The sequence below is a fragment of the Anser anser genome (assembly GCF_964211835.1).
Source record: "Anser anser genome assembly, chromosome: 3".
Classification (NCBI taxonomy): Eukaryota; Metazoa; Chordata; class Aves; order Anseriformes; family Anatidae; genus Anser; species Anser anser.
Window position 1 is genome coordinate 47,343,921 of NC_139722.1, and position 20,433 is coordinate 47,364,353.

Consider the following 20,433-nt stretch of genomic DNA (forward strand, 5'->3'; position numbering starts at 1 on the left):
GCTGTGCCTCCTCCTGTCAGCCTGGCTGCTGCAGTGTGAGTTTAAGCCCAGCTCTGGTGACTGCTCTGCTTATACAGCTCTTCAGTAAAGAGTAAGGGCCTGACTCCCCATCGCCTTGGGCTGTGTGCTGTCATTTACCTCTATGCAAAGTGGGTATAACATACTGCTCTAGCAGTACTTTAGACAGATGAAAACTACTAAGATCAAGCTAACAGCATGAGATGGTTTCCTCTGAGCAAGAGACTTCAATAAGATGCTTTCATTTAAGTGCAAAATTCTCTGCTTTTCCTGTAATGTAGATTTAGCCGAGACCGATTCTTTCACAGGCAAGCTTCTGAGTTGTTTTTGTTAGCTTTCTTGTTTTCCCCATTTCTCAGCAAACACAATCAAGGCTGCCACTGTAAAGGCGTCTTACCAGGCTTACGTGATCCACACAGCAGGCTACAACAATGCCTACAAAAGATCTGACATAAAAGCAAACTGATCCAGAGGAAAGGGATAGTAATCAAAGATAAAATTGTTAATGAAAGGGGGAAAAAATCTTTAAATAGCTAGCCAAGTAAAAAAAATCTGGTGAAAGATGATTGAATTGTTAGCTTTAATTACAGAGAAACAAGTGGAAACAAGACTCCTGTGTCCCAAAGCTGAAAGTGGCACTCTCCTCACTACCTTGAACATTGTAAGAAAATGACCCATTGATGAAGGTGGCAGGATGGATTCAGCAAAAATGTTGCAAGAAGAGGAGGCAGGACCACTAAAGTACTAAAAAGGAATGATGCAATGCAGTATACATTTAAGACCTGTAGCCTTTAATGGCCCAAGAGAGAGACACACCTAATCCCTTCTGGGTTTGTTTCTTTTTTCTGTGGCTGCTAGCTCTCCAGCTTGGTTCATTTCCATTCTCTGTAAGTTCACACAGTATGTCCTTGCTACTAATTTTATAACTTAGTTTTTATCATCAGATGTAACATCCTGTAGAAGGAGAATATATCCCCTTATACAGCTTAGAAGTATCCAGCTTAGACTATACAGATTAGAAATTGTGGCTGTACAGCATCTTCCCCTCTACCTACAGGGGTAGGGGATGTCATAACATATCGTTTGCAAAACCAACAGTGTCTGAGTAGTTCAAACATCAGTGGTGCTATGTATCCAAACATGTCTGAATTACAGTCAAAGGCAAAACTCATACAAGCTAGCTTCAAACCAGACAGCTTGTGTGCCAACAGCAATGTATCTCAGTATGACTGCAGCTCCTCCTTCACTATTCCAAATCAATTACCCAATGTGATAAACAGAATTATAGAGTACAGCAGACATGTCACTTCCAGTAATATGTAATATACTGCGTGTATATGTAATATATATATAAAATTATAAATATTAGTAATAATAGTAATATGGGGAAAATTATTAATAAACCTTTTGTAGTAGATTTTTAGTGATATGTAAGTGGAATGTGCTGCGTAGAACATGCTTTTTTAATTAGTCCTTCTGTTTTTTCAGGTAGAACATCCTTTTTCCTTGTCTAAACAATGAATTACTTACATCAGAAAGATGGAGGACAAATCTAGTCATTATATTTGATGAGTACTCTACCCATCCACTCATCTGTAGGCCAGGCTATCTCATTGTATGATGCAATTCCATCTCTCTCCATGGAATCCCACTTTTTGCTGTTAAATAAAGCAGAGTCAGGGACCAGTCTCTGGGCAAGTGGTTTGGCTTAGCTACATCCACACTACACAGCACTTGGTACCCATCTTCCCCTGGGCCTCAGTCACCATATCTCAAGCTTATCATCTCTCTACATTTTCCTTTTAGTCCTAAATGCCTAGACTGCTAAGAAATCTGTGTTGCAGCCTATCAGAGTATCACTGTATGTAACTGGGGTGAAGCCTGAGTGTGGGTACATGGGAGCACTTGAGGATGCCAAGCTTGCTAGGGTACTCTTGGAGGACTGTACAGGGCAGAATTGCTGCTCTGTGTTCACTAATGCATGCTATCTCCCAAATCCTGCCCACTCATTGCCTCAGAAAATTCTGTTGGGTGCCAAAACCATGACTTGGAGCATGACGCATCTCAATAACATGTATGAAGATAGAACAGTCGTTCAACCCTGAATCTGGTTTATATAGCAGTGTAGGCACAGCCGATGAAACACACTTTCCTGATTAGTTTGTTAGCTTTTTTTGTTTGTTTTGGTTTTTGTTTTTTTCCTATTTCCCTTGTCTTGTTCTTTTATTAATGCCCCAGGCAAAAAGTACTGTACAATGCAATTGAGTCAGTGGAATCTTTTAACAGGACCTAGCAGTCAACAAAGAAAAGCATAAAGACAGGAAGCAAGCATAAGGACACAAAAAACTGATTACACAGAGACATTACATGCGATTAATGCTAATCCAAATCTGAGAAGGAGACAAAGGCTTAGATAGCCATGGCAGCAAATTTCCACTGATACGGTGACCTTCTTAAACATGCAAATTATTCTGCTTCCAGCGTCACAGATCACTGTTATAGCACAGCTACAAAGGATGGCTTAAGGTTTGGGGCCTTGTTTGCTTTTACTCCTCTTGAAAAACAGTGATGAGCTAAAAATACAACAGCAGAAAGAGACAATAACAGCTGCCTTTTACTGACAAACTGATCTAGCAGTTCAGAGGAGTTCCTTGCTGCTTTGCAATTAGTTACGAATTTTTGAAGCTCTTCTCTCCTTGCAGGGAAGAAACAATAGAGATGATGAGGGTTAATCATGGTGTGTGAGCCAACACTCCCATCAACGGGCTGTTATGCAGTGGCTACTCTGCTAGCTACATCGAACTGAACAGTCTCCAGCACAGAAAACCTGAAATAATAAAAAACGTGGACTGTAATCACATTTACAAAAATGTCTATGAAGAAACTGGAATCCAGTGAATATGTGCAAAAAATGTGCCCTATTTTTCTAGGGACATTCACATTTCTATTTATTTTACTGCAGTTAGGCTTCAAGTAAATGAAGGAAAAGTCATTATCTTCTGACCAGTATAATTAAAGAAGTGATTACTTTAACAAGTAATTGGTAACAAAATGCCTAACCAGTAATCAGAAGCACAGGCCATATGTTTTTAAATATGACCAAATCATTTGCATAGTGTTTATGTGCAATAAATTAAAGGCAAATGAAAAATCTGCTGACAGGAAATAAGTAGCAATAAGGGTAGAGCGATATGTTAAATCCTTCATTCTGGATCATTTAGGTAATGTTCCATTCATTTTAGATTCATGAGTAGAAGCCTTTACAGATTGGGCATGCACACCATAAATCTCAGGTTATCCATTATTAGGTGGCATTCTGCTGTTTGCAATTGTACATGTTTACTTTGTGCGTAATTAACTGCATAATAGCTGTCTATGTTCTGCACAGAATTTACACTCAGGCTCTCATCAAAACAAATGACTCTAGAAAGTAGGGCAGTTCCATTAGGCTGTCCGCAATCTGCATTTTCTAATACTGGATCCCAGAAAATGGCGTTGGAGCTTTGATTTTCCAACTGCAGTCAGACAAAAATCCAGTCTTTGAAAAGGTCCCATGTTTATTTTTCAGTGTATTTTATTAAATCTAACAGAAGTAGTATGAAGACCAAGAGGTGGAGACAGAGTGGAGCCGAGAATACCTAACAGAAGCTAGGATGATACATTTCCATAAAAATAATAAGTACAGAGCAGATTTGGACAGGCAATTGATCATTGCACAGCTCCATGCTATGGATCAAAAACTTCACCCTGCAGTTCTTCTATTTCTGTGCACGATTACCACTACTAGGTCAACTGCACCTGCCATATAGCTTCTTTATATACTATATGTCAGCAAAAGCTCCCAGATTTCTTTTTCCACAATGCAAAATTAGATGGAGAAGGAAATAAAATAAAATAAAATATGGCTGAAAGAAAGAGGGAAAAGCTGCTAATATGGAGGTCTGCAGCCACAGGATAAAATGAGACAGAATGCAGGGAAGTGGTGAATTTGACTATTTTATGGAACTGCAAGTGGATGTCTCTACATTTTTAAATGATCTAGATGTTACATAAAGAATATTTAGTACAAAAGCAGGTAGGTAGTGAATATTATTTTACAACTCATCTGATGCATAAAGAAAGTGCTTTTTAACAGGAGTTATTTGAAAAGTGATTACTAAAAATGTGTGGGAAGAAATCTTATAGCCTACCCTTATGTTTGAAAAAAGTATTGTGATAAAATCTGACTATCATGGTGCAGAATAATATAAATATTCATAACAAATAAAATCTCTCACATTGGGCAGCTCTGAGCTAAAAAGCATGAAGAATACAAATGGCCCACTAATGCTAATGAGCTTCCATTTTCCCCCATGGAATGATGCTGGGATTCACTGGAGGAAAACGAATTAAATGTGATATTAATTGCAAAGATGATTACATGGTTTTTTCATATAAAGTCTTTTGTTTCTGTTGTTTTACAGGTTACCATACTGTAAATGTACTTCTTTTTTTCTTTTTTTTTCTTACAATCAATCATACACTGCATTTACTTGGGGATTTTTGTTTGCTTGCTTGCTTGTTTGTTTGTTTCCTGATTTTGCTCTTAGAAGTTGTGGTTTCTTTCAGGAAATCAGTGGGCAGGGTTTTTTTATTATTTTTCTAATTGCTTTTCTTGGTAGTGATCTCTCCCAGTCTACACCGTATAATCCCCAGAGAAGTTTGCTATATCTGATTCACGTAATGTCAGAATACGGGATTTATCTTTAGATGAAATTTAGGGATCTTGTGAGGCAAATGACAGTGCCTTTCCAGAAGTATAATAAAACAGCTGTATATATTTACAGAGTGGCATGGTTTCCTTCATTTTTTTCAGTCTTCACTATTGAAAATTAGATATCAAAACATATCAAAACCAATACATAACGAAACCAAAACATGCCACATTCTGCAAAGTGATGTCTTAAACATCTGATACATTCTTAAGTTTTCTACATGTTATGCAAACAACAATTAGTACAAATGCAGTAGGAATGCAGTGAATATTATTTTACATCAACCTGTTTCATAAAGAAAGTATTTTAAAGTAGAGGTTTTGCTCAGTCCCCATACTATGCATTTTTATGCTCTCTTTTGTTTTTGAAATACAACAGATGAGCCACTATCAAACAAGCTTCTACTGCAGGATTTTCCAGGCAGAGATTTTTTTGTTTTATTATTTCAAACTCAGAGGCAATGCTGCTGCTCTAAATCCTACCTTTCAACAAAACATCTCATTATTGAAAATTCCATCTGTAGATCGTATTCTTTTTATAGATGATTTATTATCGTACATAGATACCTCGATTTAATAAAAGAGGTCATCAAAGGGTGCTAGGAGAGGAGAGGAGAGGAGAGGAGAGGAGAGGAGAGGAGAGGAGAGGAGAGGAGAGGAGAGGAGAGGAGAGGAGAGGAGAGGAGAGGAGAGGAGAGGAGAGGAGAGGAGAGGAGAGGAGAGGAGAGGAGGGGAGAGGAGAGGAGAGGAGAGGAGAGGAGAGGGGAGGGGAGGGGAGGGGAGGGGAGGGGAGGGGAGGGGAGGCGAGGGGAGGGGAGGGGAGGGGAGGGGAGGGGAGGGGAGGGGAGGGGAGGGGAGGGGAGGGGAGGGGAGGGGAGGGGAGGGGAGGGGAGGGGAGGGGAGGGGAGGGGGAGGGGAGGGGAGGGGGAGGGAGGGGAGGGGAGGGGAGGGGGAGGGAGGGGAGGGGGAGGAGGGGGAGGGAGGGGAGGGGGGGAGGGAGGGGAGGGGGGGAGGGGGAGGCGAGGCGAGGTGAGGCTAGAAGGACTGTTCAAAGAAAAATAAAAGAAAATAGTAGACATTAAATGCCACTGGAACCCATATGCATCAAAACGATACTTGTATAAAACTACGTACAGATTGGGGTTTTCAGTAAACTCTGCCCCATTCAGCTATGATCACATCCAATACTTCACTTTGAACATCTGTTGGTGTAAAGCAGCACAACCTCCTGGCTTTCAGGAGGCTTGAACATTTGTATTAATTGAGCACTTGGTTCTTTTCAACTTGTGCTCCTCATGATTAGATAATATATACATATCATGTGTGTATGTATGTGTATGTATGTATGTCTTCACTATGCAATTTATATACATAGCTATACATACACATGCTGTGCTGTGGAAGAGTATTTCCAATATATTTTATAACTAGAAATATACAGAAAAACAAGTTTGTTTCAGCAAATCTGGGCTGTTTATGACTAACACCCTCCTGAAAATATTTTGTGACATGAGAAAGATAAGGGATGAAAAGAATGAGAGATACTTTAGGAATTGTATTAGCTTTATAATGCTGGTTATGTACAGTACAATATAGTCCAGTACACTATAGTATAGTATTAAAGAGCACACGTGGAAGAATCAGAGAATCACAGAATGGTTGAGGTTGGAAGGGACCTCTGGAGGTCATCTTTGCTCTTGCAGGGACACCTAGAGCAGTTTGTGCAGGACCATCTCCAGATGGCTTTTGAAGATCTCCAATAAGGGAGACCCCACCACCTCCGTCACTCACACAGTACAAAGTGTTTCCCAATGTTTAGGTAGAATCTCTTGTGTTCCAGTTTGTGCCCATTGCCTCTTATCCTGGCACTTAGCACCACTGAAAAGAGCCTAGCTCCACCTTCATTGCATCCTCTCTTCAGGTATTGACATGCACTGATGAGATTCCCCCCCGAACCTCCTCTTCTCAAAATGCTTCCTCTTTATCTTTAATACTTAATGGTGCATGAGGAGCTCCACTCTAATAGCTCCAAAGATCTGGAGAGGATTTTCCAGCAGGAACAATATTTCCCAGTCTGGAACTTTCTTCTACCTAGAAGTAAGCAGTGAGTCAAGGAGTGTGAAGATACATGTCTACAGCTTACAGTTAGTCAAAATTTATGAAATTGATGAATTCCTAGGAGTGACCAAAGAGGTCTACTCTTCTGAACAGCTTCACAGAGATGCCTCAGACTTTGGCTATGATTTGTTTTGTCTGCAGGACAAAGATGGAAATAGGACTGCTCACCTCCCCCTTGACTACTTGCATTAGATTCCTCTCACCTAATTACTGATATTGACAATACAGACATTTAGATATGAAATAGTAATGTCGTAATGTCTAGTTCCCCTCCTGCACAAAGGAGAGAAAGAGGTGCTTCTGGAGCTCTGTGGCCTGTTTTAGGTAGTTGGCATGAGATGTTCTGTACCCTAGAAAACTCACCTGATAGTCATGTGTCACTGGGAAAGCCAAAGCAGCAAGGGAAACAGGCTGCACTATCTGAGATGCTGTTGGTGAGACTGCTTCATATTGTCATCATATTAGGCCTCTTTGAAAATGTTTCCAGCAGTTCATTCACCACAGCAAGCAGGCGACAAACTTTAATCATGTTACAAACTTATCCTGATAACAACATTCAGTTTCAGCCTGGTCCTAAAATCAGTAGAAGAAGTTGTACCAGAAATTCTGGCTTCCATAAAATCATAATGTTCTGGTTTATCATTTTAGCCACTTTAATCTGTGCAAATGTATGTTTTGTAGACAATAATAACAAGGTGTGTATCTCTGTTCACTAGGTAAAAAGTTCTGTTCCCCGTGAGACAGCATATTTTCGAAGAACAAACAGAATCATGAATTTTTGAAATATAATAGCAAGAGAATGCAAGAAATAATTGGATTGAAATTTATTTCATTCAAACCATCCATTATAACTGCAGACTTTTAAAAAAATGAACTGATTTTACATCCTGTATGTCTAAGCCATAGTGTCTATTATCTTTCTCCACTGGCTACAAAGGAAAACCCCAGTGAGAAAATCAGGTGAAGACACCTAATCAAAAGGTAAGCAACATGAATGCCACTATTCCTGTTTTCTGACTGAGGTTTTATTCTTGCAAATGAAACATGTAAATTTAGATCTTAAAGCCGGCTTCTCTGGTGAGTTGTAAAGTATTTAGATTTCTTATCCTGGATATCATTCTGGGTCACTGCTACATTTACCCTGCTGATTTTTCTTATTCTAGGATTTTGATCAAAGATTCTGTTGGGAAAAGCCATCTTCTACACTTCTAGTTTTGCTTACTCAAGGTAGCAGGAGATTTTCTTATGGGAAAATTTGCTCATTTTGATCAGAGTGCTATGATCGGAGTAAGTTCCCGAGGCTGGTTCTCCCAACAAAAATACGAAACTGATACATATGAAAGTAATGACTACTTAGACCTATATTCCAGAATCAATATATAGGTGCATGTAAAACAAGCTATATTTAAGCTTCATGTCACTGATTTGTCCTTTAGTAAGAAGAGAAACTATAATGCCCTGGGCACTTATATCTATTCTGCAAAGGTTATGAAAAGAAAAGGTACTAGCACTGACACTCATAAGAATCATTTCACAATATATCTTCCACAGTATTATGTAGAATTTACTTAATCATAGAATCACAGAATGGTTTGAGTTGGAAGGGACCTCAAAGATCATCTAATTCCAACCTCCCCACCATGGACCTCCCACTAAACCTCCCACTAAACCAGGTTGCTCAAAGCCCCATCCAACCTGGCTTTAATGTTTAGTGATTTTCTGTAATTCCCCCACACTTTGTAAATGCATTTGTTCATGCAGTTAAAGAAAATGAGCACTGTACAAATTATCTGATATAAAAAACCCATGAAATTTGTATAAGTATTAACAGGGGTCATTCATGTCTGGTTTTGGTAGGTATTTGCACCAGAAGAACTATTACATCCGATGTTTATAGACATAAAATCAGGAAAATAAAAGAGCATGCTCAATTCTACTGCAAACACAAATGCTGCTCAAAGATGCTGCTTCACAATAAGGTTCGCTGAGGTTGAAGTTGCTTTTCATAGCCCCGGTTCCCTGATTGCTGCACAATAAAAATACTCTGATGCCCAACAGGCAATTTCTTGCACACTTGTAAAGTCAGCCTGAGCCAGACACTATATTAATCACATCACTAGTATTGACTGTTTCATTTATTTTCCAGTCTAAGTGTCTCAGACACTTGAATGAAATGCATGTCAGCTCATAATGCCTGGTTTCTATTCAGTAATAGGAACGACAAATGTATAGTCTGCAGCAATTTATGTCAAACCAGTGTCATGTTATTTTTAAACTGTATTTGGTAGGGAGATTGAAGTGTTGTGAACAGGGCTATCAGTCTCTCCACCACCTACAACATCTTTGGAGGCAATTTTCATTACATTTGAATAATGTTTTGGCACAGGAACACTTTATCTTTAAGATCTGGAAGCAGCACTTACGCACAGTTTTCTTAAATTTATCAGGTCCTACATATTCTGAAAGAGTTAGAAAGAAATGTCATTTTCCATTGGAAGCTCTGTTAATGCCCATCATTGGTTGTGCAGAGAGACCACCACAAACAAAACTGGTCATTCTGCAAAAACTTATTCACATGCACAATCAGGAGTACTATCTCTTCCCCACAAGAGAGACCATCAAGTTCTAAACTGGTGCCTTCCATCACTGTAAGAGTCATACAAGGAAAATAACTTCACTGCCTCCCACGGCCTACTAATACAAGATGAAAAAGCCTCATGTCCTCTATAACAGAAGCTGAAGTGCTTCCTACAGAGATTTCACTGACAAAAGAGAGACATTCTATCAAACTCTAGTGAAGACATCTCCCTAAGGTTTGGTAAGGTCCAACACTGGATAGAACACTGCATACAACACTGTGAATTGCTCCTGCCTGTACTCTACCCTGCGCCACACTCAGAGGCCTATCTGCAGATGGTGGCAGATCACCATGGCAACTTACATCGGCCTGGATGTTTATGGTTTGCTGTTCCTGTTAGAAGTTTAAATACTGTTCCTTCCTCAGTAATCATAGCACGTGAAGACTGAACTAAGAGCCTATGCATTTATCTTTACTTTCTGCCTGCTATTTCTGTCATAACTTGTTTTATATTTCCACTAACGATAATGCGAGTTAGGCATTGCAAAGAGGACCAAGAAAATGAGAATAAAGAAGTTGTCCTTAACCCAGAAATGTTTATGTGTTAGCACTTTTATGAAACATCACATATGTAAAAAAGAGAGAGAACACATTTTACAAAAATATGGTAAGAATACAACATACATTTGTTGTATAGTAATCAGAATTCATCTACTAGCTTTTTCTAATGAAATGTTAATGAGCTATCAGCTGCACAAGCCAAGCAACATACACTACAAACTTTTTTTAAAAAAGTAAATGACACACTTTCTGTTAATTGTTAATTTCAGTTTCTCCTACTGTCAATCAATTGCTGTCATAAACAGACTACATATTTTCTCACAGTTTATGGTGTGTTTTCTTTCCTTAATTCGACAAAAGACCTTTTATACTTTATTCTTCAATATACTCCATCTCTTAGAATAACTCCATCTCTCAGAATTAGTGGGAAAGTACTTGGATCTGAGGAAATAACTCTGCTAATCCCAAGGATCCTATTCTGCATGCCATTCTCAACTCCGTACTAGGAATGGAATTACTGCTATTTTGAATGAAGAGGGCAATGCTTCTCTACATTAATCACTATTAATCACCATTATTTAGCAGTCAGGAGAGCCAGATCCCATCCCTCACTGCTGTTTTGACATATCCCTGAAAACAACAGCTTTGAACTTTCAATGTTCAAAATGGAAATTTCAAATACATCATATGAAAATTTTAAAAGTAACAGTGACATATTCATACGTTTGTTTCAACTGAAAATAGAAAAGAAATAGGAAAAAAAAATGCCTTAGTATCACAATGATGTACCACCATACACAGGCTCATTTTCAACAGCTAGCATTTATGTAAACACAAACTGAACAAAAGGTCCATCTAGGCCAGTATTCTGTCTCTTGTTATAACCAGAATGCTACATTTTATAACAGTAAAATTGAAGCAAGCATATCTAATGCTTTCCCCTGTCTTTAGCTATTTTCAGTTCAGTTCACTTCCTGATTTAAAGAGATTTTCCTTTTATAAATACAGTTCCTAAGTTATGGTACTGTGGTAGTATAGTATGATACTACCTATCAATATCCAACTATCAAAAGTAATCTAGCCTATGCTGGAAGCTTTTCATTGGCTTATTTATCCTGATAATCACTGAATTAAGTCATATGTAGTTGGGCCAGGTGAGTCTAAAAGTTGGCTAATTAAACCTGGCTCTAAATTAATGTGATGTCATTACGTTGGCTGCACTATAAAACAATGTGTTGGTTTTTTGCTTTACGTTTTTTTTTCAGAAATGCCACACCGAGAAGTTGATGTTCGACAGGTAGTTCACCAATGCTCAAGTATATGCGTAAAGAAGGCAAGTGTTTCTCGACCTCTTCTGTTGAATAGGGAGGAACCCAAGCCATATCAATTTGACATATAACAACTAAAGATTAAAGTGAAACGGCACATAACCCACTCTAGTCACCTAAACATGTATCACTGTTTTTCGGTATTGTTTTCTAGTGTAGTTTTCCACTATTTGTAGTATTATCTACGGCCTTTGTTATTTGCTGGGAGGCATAATATGCTGCACATATAACTGCAGAAGCTTTTGAGGCAAGTTTAAACTGTATTCCTGAAGATAACAATGTTCAATGCTAGGCAAGTGTAATAGTCTACCATAAACTCCAAACTACTATAAAGATATTTAATAATGAAACACACTGTCGCATACAAATGCTCTCTGTACTTTCATCTCAGATTTTGACATATCAAAAACCTAGAAAAAAAGAAGTTGTAAGATTGTGACCACACACACTTACTGCCCCATTACTGCAGCTCTGTTAGAGATATACACACAGGTCATGTCTTTGATGGATTGAGACATTAACATTGCTAGTATTCAGCCTTTTCAAAACCATTTAAAAGAGATGCAATTAGAAATCATCTCAGTGACCCTTTCTGGTTCATAGCATGGACATGGGGCACGTAATTACTGACTTAATTTTACTGTGTTTTCTGAAACCACTTATTTAAATGAACACAGAGAATCTCTTCTCTAAGGACACTAATTTTGTAAATATTATATGGATGATCAAGTTCTCTAACTTGTTACTGAAGGTACAAAATTATTTCTGTGAGACCAAATGCACAATTGAGTAAGCATCGTCTTTGGCAAGGTCTGCACTGTTAGCGTTGTTATCCCTTCAGTGAGGTGTTAAAGGGAAGCCCCATCTGCTTGCTTCACTTGGCAGATGGAAGTTAAAAGACCCCCTGTAGCACTACAGTCATGCTAACCCCAGTGTCCTTGCTAATATTCTTCTATCCATCAGTCAGATAAGTCCTGATCCTGCATCCTGTAAGCTTGAGTCATTGCTGAATATAATGCACATTGTTTTAGGCCACAGTCATTTTCTATTCTTATTTATGGAAATATTATCAATACTATGCATACAAAATTAGCTTTGCAGAGACAGACCTTTGCCAAAGCCACTCATCTGATCATTTTGAATTTGGAGAAACTTTTGGTTCCACTCTGTAGAAACAACTTTCTTGGCCCAATCCTCACAAACAATTTTAACATAAGTTGAGAAAAATAACAATTTACTTGCTGCAATATGAAATGGATGTGAAATCATTGGCAAACCCATTGAATCTCTCCTTGTATGGGTGACCCTGGGTCCAATCTCCAAAGCAACATGATCTGAATTCTGTGACTCAAGACTGATTTCTAATGTAAGTCAGGCTGTGCTATACCCCAGCCTGCAAAACATGAGTTTAAAAAAACTTTGTTACAATTATTTACGCAAAGCTTCAGCTCTTCACTCTGTTTATGTACTACACATTTAAATGACTTTAAATCTCCTTTTAAGTTCAACTATAAAACTGATATTTGATTTATTTCTGCTCTATATGGTTCATCCTCAAGGAAGGAAAAAAAAAAAAGGAAAAAATGAAGAGACTTCATTAGATATTCATTTTGACATTCTGGCCCCACCAGAAGAAATAACATTAGTTTCATATTTATCTATCTATTTTTCTGTTTTAGCTAGAGAATCTCTGTTTATAATTTTGCATGGACATATGGGCAACCTTCCAGTTGTGCTATTAAAATCCCTTACATCTTAACAACGTGCTAATTAATGTTCTCTGATGGTTCTGCATGCAAAACTGTGATGGAAAATGTGTCCCAAAATGAAAAAGGTTGGAATTCAAGAGCAAAAGTTAAGTGATGTCTCTCACTTTCTTTGGTTGATATGAAACCTTAGTTTAACACATCTGAAATCGTATTTAAATAGCCATAGTTTGAATTTCAGAGAAGAACATATAAAGAGTTCTTTAAAGTCAGCTCTCACAATAAAAAGGCTGACCATTCATGTTGCTTAGCAACTCCATTTTGTTACAGGGAATCCAATATTGGATTGTAATGATTTGGGGAGTGCTTGTTAGAAGTAATAATTTGCATAAGAAACGTATTAATGTGTGTTCTCTTCCAGAACTACACCTCTTTACTAAAATTGTTCAACAGTAGACCAGACTCAGCCATCTACCTGTTTTTGTTATGCTTTTGGGTATGCTTTTGTTTTTATGAAAGGGCAGGTGAACATCATATTATCAATAGCATATTGATGGAACAACAGATTGGTTCAGAATTTAACGGGAAAAAAAAGTCTTGCTTGGGCAAGACTCACACTTCTAAGGTAACAATATATTGTGTTTAATAGTATGTCCAACCAGAGAATCAAGTAGAAGTTTACTACCATTCAAGTTAGAAAAGATAGGTTATGATATCCACCCCCATGGGCAGGTCTTCCACTAATTATTCTTAGCATTTAATCTTTTCCTTTCTACACAGGTTCTTTTTCCTTTTTTTGTTTGTTTGTTTGTTTTTGTTTTTGTTTTTTTTGGGGGGGAAAGTGCTGATAAGTTATATCTGGGATATAACTTAGGCATTAAAATCAGTATTAAAGTTTTAATATCATATCTGCTTTACGTTCCTATGTAACTTTGGTGGGCAGAGTCACTACATCTAGACTGGCTGAGTCACAGCAAATTTACTGTCAGGAAACAGGCCTTTTTGGGTTATTGCTGATTTTGGATGTTTCTTGAATGTTAAATTTATGTTTGAATATAGACCTTTAAGCTCACAAAAACAAAACAAGAACAAAACAAACAAACAAACAAAAAACACAACAAAGCACTTAATCAACACATCCAAATTAATCACTTCTAGTTGTTAAATTCTGACCTTTTACGTCCAAAATTTTAAGCTTGATGAATATGTTTCATTTTAAGCTTGCAGGTAGCCCCACTGAAGTATGACTTCCCTTAATCTCTACAGAACTAATATCTGACAGACGCTAGAGAAACACTAACAAATGAATATGCCATTCTACTCCCCATGGTATTGGCCTCCCAGCTAGTGTCAGTCCATGGCTGAAGAACATACTGAGACAAAGGTTACATCTGTACATCCATGTTAAATAATCCCTTTTAAGATTCTCTTTTGTGAATTCATCTAAGTGCTTTCCATTTTCTCACATACACTTGCAGCTTCTACAGCATCCTGAGGAAACAGATTCCCAGGTTTAAGTCTGTGCTGTGGAAAGAAGGACTTTTTTCTGCTGCGTGTTTTAAGCCTGCTGCCTGTTAATTTTATTAAGTTTCTCTGGTATTTTCTGACAGGAGACATAGTCACCAATCTTCCGTGCCACTGCTTCCACATCTGAGGATAACTGTATCAGATAAATATATCGGTTTATTGAATATACCAAATAATCATCTCTTTCTTTTCCATGTTATATAATCATCTGCTTAATCTTGTTTGTACAGAAACCATTTGTAGTACCTCTACCACCATTATCTTTACCTCTTTTTGTTCTACTGCCTGCTTCTCTTTTTTTTTTCTTTTTATTTTCTAATAAGATAACCAAAATCACATGAAGCATTCAAAATTTAGTGCACTATTAACTTTTACAATGACATAACTATGTTTTCTTGTTTTATTCCTTTCCTATAAGGCTTTCTCACATTCTGCTGGCAACTTCTTCCATCCATGCCCCAGGATTCTGGCTACCCGAGCTCAGGGACAGGTTTTGGTGCAACTGAGTGGCATTAAATCAGAAAGCTGTGTGGAAAACTGGGAGACAGAGCCATCACCCTCTTTGCTCTGAAGCTGCATATAATCCTGGGCTTTTGCTTTTGGTCCTTTCCTAAGCTAGAGTGCAGCTATACCCTTGCCAGGCCACATACCCTTCTGATCCAGACATTGATTCTGGCTTACAGATTTGACTTCCTGTCTTGACCTCAGACCTATCTCATCACTACAGACTTGTCTGGCAATCATCAGGCTTTTGGCTAACCCTGGCTGCCATCACTCACTTTATTCCAGTACTGCTGGCCCTGACATCACTCTTGACCCTTGATCCCTTTTCCCCTGTGGACCAGCCTTCCTTCACTGCTCCCTGACAATCACCTAGAAACCTAGGTGAACTAAGCCCTTCTTCAGCATTCTTAATTAACCAAGTTTTTGTTTAAAATGAAAGAAAAACAAAACAACTATTTAGAAAATGGACACAAATGTGGCAGGAATCATAGAATCATATAATCATAGAATGGTGTGGGTTGAAAGGGATCTTAAAGATCACCTAATTCCAACCCCTCTGCCATGGGCAGGGACACTTTCCACCTCCCACTAGACCAGGTTGCTCAAAGCCCCATCCAACCTGGGCTTGAACACTTTCAGGGATGGGGCATCCATAGATTCTCTGGGCAACTTCTGCCAGTGCCTCATCACCCTCAGGGCAAAGAATTTCTTCCTTATAGCTAATCTAAATCTACCCTCTTTTAGTTTAAAAGTGTTACATCTTGTCCCATCACTCTACTTCCTGATAAAGAAACTCCTGCACTCCCTCTCCATCTTTCCTGTAGGCTCCCTTTAAGGATCAGAAGGCCTAAGATCTCCCAAGAGCCTTCTTTTCTATATGCTAAATAACTTCAATTTTCTCAGCCTTTCTTCATCGGAGAGGTGCTCCAGCCCTCTGACCATCCTCATGGCCCTCCTCTGGACCCACTCTAACCAGTCCATGTCCTTCTTGTGCTGGGGGCCCCAGAGCAGAACACAGTGCTCCAGGTGGGGCTTCACAAGAGCAGAGTAGAGGGGGAGAATCCTCTCCCTCGATATGCTGGTCACACTTCTTTTGATGCAGCCCAGGCCTTCTGGGATGCAAGTGCACATTGCTAGCTCATGTTAAGCTTCTCATCCACCATTACACCCAAGTCTTTCTCCACAGGGCTGCTCTCTATCCACTCACTGCCCAGCCTGCATTCATGTTTGGGATTGCCCCAGCCCACGTGCAGGACCTTGCACTTGGCCTTGTTGATCCTCATGTTGTTTACATGGACCCACCTCTCAAGCCAGTCCATGTCCCTCTGGACGTCATCCCTGACCTCCAGTATGTCAAATGGTGCCATCCACAAATTTGCTGAGGGTGCACTCAGTCCCACGGTCTGTGTCACCAACAAAGGTGGTAAATAGTACCAGTCCCAGTACTGACCCCTGAGTAACAAGGAACAATAAATTAATCCATGTTTATATAGAGACAAAACAGTTAGCACTGATATTTTAGGTATAAGTACTCTGCCACTGTTTCCACACTTGAGTACATATAACTGAGGAAATATACATCTCCTCAATACAGCATAATCTTTTCTTTTGATGTACTTGTGACTTGCTGCCACTGTTTAGCAGTACCCCAATGCCCCTTACCATAAGAATAGTCTGTACCCCACCCTTTGGTGAAAGTACAATGCGGTGGTTTTACCTAGCTGGGCAGCTGAACTCCACAACCACTCTCACTCCCTCTCCTCAAAGATAAAGGGGAGAAAATACGATGAAAAGGGCTCAAGGGTTGAGAAAAGGACAGGGAGATTGCTCAACAATTAAAATCACAGGCAAAACAGACTCAGCATAGGGAGGTTATTTACTGCCTAACACTAGCAGACGAGCAGTGAGAAACTAAAAGCAAACCAAATCCCCCATCCACCCTCTTCTATGTCCTTCCCCCAAGCAGCGCAGGGGAACGGGGAATGGGGGCTGCAGTCAGTTCCTAACACTTCGTCTCCACCACTCCTTCACGGTCACTCCCTTCCCCTGCTCCATGTGGGATCCTTCCCATGGGATGCCGTCCTTCCCAAACTGATCCTGCGGGGGCTGCCCACAGGCAGCAGCTCTTCAAGAACTGCTCTCACACAGGTCCGTACCACAAAGTCCACCCGTCAGTTTACTTGGACATCTACATAATCCGACCCTATACTCTCCCAGTTTATAGAATCATAGAATCATGGAAAAACTTAGGTTGGAAAAGACCTCGAAGATCATCAATTCTTATGATACAAATGTATTTAATGCATGATCTTTGAAGTACATTAAGATTAATTGTGACTGACTTTGACATTCGCAAAACAGTATCAGCATAGTCCACATGAAAACAAGTTTTCTTCACCTCTCAAGCAGCCTTAGGTATCTCACCAAAATCTTCAGTTTTGGCTTTGGTATTTCAAATAGTTAATCCCAACCCTTTTACACTGGAATTTCTCTAGAAAAAGTTTAGAGGACTGGAATGAGAACAAGAGACATAACTAAGCCAGATGGTAAATCTGTCATTCTGGAACATCATCAAGTGAGCATATTTGCTTAAGCATAAGATTTTGTTAAGATAAATTTTGGACGGTTCAGAAATGTTACTCAATTCAAATAAAGGTGGAATTTTCAGATTCTCGATCATTTCAAATGAGGGTCTAAGCAATGACACTGGCATTCAGGGGATCACGTATTTCCTTCCACAAGACAAAGTGAGAACCCAAACAGCATCTCATTTGTCATCTTCTGTTGCTGCTTTGTTCTATTTTGAAATCATACTCATGTGTTCATAAGACAATGTATTGTCTTGTAAACATCAAAATTCAACTTATTTTTACAAAATTCCTGCAAATGTGAGATGAGGAAACACTCATATAGCACACAAATATAGCTCACTTTGACTAACATATGGGAAAAATGAAGGAAGCACAACTACTGTCACCCTATATCACAGAAACAGAGGCACAGTGTGACGGGCAGGGAAACTGCTGAAGAAATAAAAAGTCATCTTGGACTGTAATTCAAGACTACTTTCTCCTGAAACTTCATTACCTACATAAATCATTACGTGGATCTTCAAACAGACATACTAAGCAGTCACTTAGACAGAAAACCACACAAGCCTCTATGATGGTTTTGAGTCTGTTTGAAGTTCTGGAGTCATACACTGCAATAGAAACCTCTGTTATTCCCAGCATGGCTCTGGAGAAGGTTTGTCCACTACAGCTGGGGCAATGCAATGATTTATCTTCCAAAGCAGCCTCCCCTTCCCATCAGCAAACAGAAGATGTGCTGCTTCACAATCCCTGCACTAAGGGAAGCCATTGCTTTTCTTTGGAGAACTCCTGTGGGGGTCAGTTGTCCCTGTTTGTAACTGTCTCTCCAGTGGACTGTAACATTAAATAAGCATTATTTGTGTTTCTTTGCCTTAGTTTGACACAGTTAATATTTTTCCAGTGGACATACCTTCCTTCAGGATTAGATGAACTGAAAAAAAAAAAAATAAAGAGACAATAGCCTCTGAAAAGCAAGAAAGAGAAGTCTCTCTTTGAACAGAAACTAGTTGTATTTATTTGTTTCTGTGGGTCATGGGGGGGGGGGGAGGGTTGTTTGTTTGTTTGTTTTTTCCTGATACATTTTCTAGATGTTGAGAAAATAACACTTCAAAGATATGGCAAAAAGTTTCTCAGTGAGGCATGAGTCTGTGCCATTGGCACATGCCTTCCCAAACACTGCAGTGTCAGTGTAAGCTCCACTACTGTTGCCAGCATGTATTGAGTCCTTTCTTACACAAACACTGAAAAAAATGCATTTCTGATTTTCTTCCAGCACTTTGGCTCAACAGCAGGTATTGCTTATACTTTTCATGGCTTCAGCTTGCGAAACATCTGCTTTTATTTTAGATTTTTCATTTTCTGATTTCTACATGCAACTCTGTCTCATGTTCTGCTTTTTATTTCTTTCAATTAATGATTATGTTTGGAATTTTCAGTCATTTATGGGAACTAGACACTCAAATCCCATTACTGTTCAATTAGACAGACATTCACTTCTTAAGGGGATCCAATGAAAATCGTAGTCATTATTTTTGATCCTATTCTAATCCAACACAATGTGGCTCATTCTTTTAAATTCTTTTCTCTTCATTTAAATCCTAGCTAGGCACATATTTATGCCTTGATCTCAGTGATAGTCTTGTGGGCTTTAGATGTTATTATCCACTCTCAACAGACAAATGTTGACTGTCTGATCCAACTGAGACTCTGTCAGGCCTTATTAATCATAGAATGGCTTGGGTTGAAAGGGACCTTAAAGATCACCTAGTTCCAACCCCCTCTAACATAGGCAGGGATGCCACCCGCTAGATCAGGTTGGCCAAGGCCCCATCCAGCCTGGCCTTGAACACCTCCAGGGATTGGGCATCCACAACTTCACTACCCTTACAGTGAAGAATTTCCTCCTAATGTCTAATTCTAAATCTATCCTCTTTTAGTTTAAGTCCGTTCCCTCTTGTCCAATGGTTTTAACATAAACGAGGGGTTCTTCACAACCCTAAAACAGGGGTGATGAGACACTGGAACAGGTTGCCCAGAGAGGCTGTAGATGCCCCATCCCCGGAGGTGTTCAAGACCATGTTAGATGAGGCCCTGAGCAGCCTGATCTAGTGGGTGGCGTCCCTGCCTATGGCAGGCAGGGTGGAACTAGATGATCTTTAAGGTCCATTCCAACCCAAGCCATTCTATGATTCTGTGAACACACAGCAGGGAAGAGATTAATGAGGAAATTTATCAACCTGGATCCAAAGAAGCACTCTTTTAAAAAAGCTTTTTACACATATTTTATCTACCATACATACCCTAAACATTTCTTTACCACATTGGCTAAAACACTGAACTATCAAACTCCTGATGGTTATATCAGCCACATGTTAAATCGGACTTTTCTCAAATGTATGTTAGCAGTTATTATCATATTGCAAGTCTAACACTACATAAAAGTAGCGAAGTGAAATTTATCCTAGCATTGCTCTTGCTAAACAGACCTCTCATGTCTTCATTTTTCTTTCCAGAGGAGTTTTCAAGATAACGGAGACTCATCAATGTTTCTCAATGCACTTCATTTTAATTAAGAACTCATTTCACCCCTATCTTTCCCAGCTTGCCAGGAGAGAAAAAAAAAAAAAAAAAAGAAAGTCATTAAGGTCATAACAGAACATTACAGAAAAGTTTCATATTGCCCTCATACATGACATAGAATATTCTCTTTACCTCACTTTCTCTTTAGGAGCAATTACTTTTTTTTTTT